Below are 1149 nucleotides of genomic sequence, written 5' to 3'. Positions count from 1 at the left end.
CTTGCAGGCACGGGGGTGCATAGGAAAGGGCAGAGAGGGATGGTCCAGTCCACGGCTGTGGGGACAGGTTTTGGTGAAAAGGAGCTGAGGAACACGTACTTGATGCAGGTGGAAACTGACTCCAGGCCTGTTCTTCCTGCAGATTCTCTTTTTTAAAACAATAGCGTTTTAGAAAATGTCAAACCTACACAAAAGTAGAGAGAGCCTCTCACCCAGCCTAAAAATTACCAACGTACTCACCTGGCAGCGGAGATTCGTGATCACGAAAGTGGTCTTCCCATGTCGAGGCTTATCCTCCGCCCTCCAGATGTGCCAACCCTGCGATTTTCCCAAAAGTGGGAAACTCGGCTTCATCATTCGTGGTCATGGGGGCTGCATTCATGCTTTCCTCTGGTTAAAGAAAAAGAAAATCAAACATTGAGAAAATCTTATTTCTGGCCAGGTGCAGTAGCTCATGCCTGTAATCCCAGCACTTTGGGAGGCCAAGGCAGGTGGATTACCTGAGGTCAGGAGTTTGAGACCAGCCTGGCCAACATGGTGAAACCCCAACTCTACAAAAATATAAAAATTAGCAGGGCGTGGTGGCATGCGTCTGTAATCCCAGCTACTCAGGGGCTGAGGCAGGAGAATCACTTGAACCTGGGAGGTAGAGGTTGCAGTGAGCCGAGATCATGCCACTGCACTCCAGCTTGGGTGACAGAACGAGACTCTGTCTCAAAAAAAAAAAAAAAAGAAAAAGAAAAAAGAAAACTTTATTTCCTCTGTCTCCCCTAACTTTTGAGGGGAGAGTGGAGTATTTTTTAACACAAGTCCACAGGAGTTTGAGACCAGCCTGGGCAGCATACCAAGACCTCATCTTTACAAAAAATTAAAAACTCAGCTGAGTGTGGCAGTTGCACCTGTAGTCCCAGCTACTGGAGGGGCTGAGAAGGGAGGATCACTTAACCCCCGGAGGCTGCAGTGAGCTGTGATTGCACCACTGCACTCCAGCCTGGGTGACAGAGCAACACCTTGTCTCTAAAAACAAAAGCAAGTCCAAGCCACCATGGTCATTTCACCTATAAATCTCTCAGTCTGCCACTGTGGTGAAGACACTTGATGTGAGGACACCAAGACCTCATCACAGGTGACAAACTTGATAATTTCAGT

At 48.0% G+C, this 1149-nt stretch overlaps 1 non-coding gene across 1 annotated transcript; it reads left to right on the top strand.

The window, feature by feature from the left end:
* Positions 1-232: 232 nt before the first annotated feature.
* Positions 233-393, top strand: LOC116558114. The gene has a single exon (XR_004271846.1). It is a non-coding gene; the product is annotated as a U1 spliceosomal RNA (small nuclear RNA).
* The last annotated feature ends 756 nt before the right edge of the window (positions 394-1149 follow it).

This window comes from Sapajus apella, unplaced genomic scaffold (assembly GCF_009761245.1).
Source record: "Sapajus apella isolate SASKATOON/1434 unplaced genomic scaffold, GSC_monkey_1.0 scaffold20, whole genome shotgun sequence".
Taxonomy (NCBI): Eukaryota; Metazoa; Chordata; class Mammalia; order Primates; family Cebidae; genus Sapajus; species Sapajus apella.
The sequence above is the reverse complement of the archived record's forward strand: the minus strand, read 5'-3'. Positions and strand labels throughout refer to the sequence as shown.